Source organism: Danio rerio, chromosome 20 (assembly GCF_049306965.1).
Source record: "Danio rerio strain Tuebingen ecotype United States chromosome 20, GRCz12tu, whole genome shotgun sequence".
Classification (NCBI taxonomy): Eukaryota; Metazoa; Chordata; class Actinopteri; order Cypriniformes; family Danionidae; genus Danio; species Danio rerio.
In genome coordinates this window covers 3,982,501-3,982,708 of record NC_133195.1, presented here as the reverse complement: position 1 = coordinate 3,982,708, position 208 = coordinate 3,982,501, and positions in this window count along the sequence as shown.

Below are 208 nucleotides of genomic sequence, written 5' to 3'. Positions count from 1 at the left end.
AGTGTCTGTCATTATAATAATCAGAGCTTGATGTAAAATTTTTTGATCACCAGCCACTGTGGCTAGTAGTTTTCCAACGTTATTAGCCACTCTGAATTTTGACTAGCCACAATTTTATTGTCGGGAAAATATTTTGTATATGCATAAAAACTGTGTTGGGCAGTAGCGTTGCTACAAGTAGTCACTATTTTCTATATCGATTAGCTTT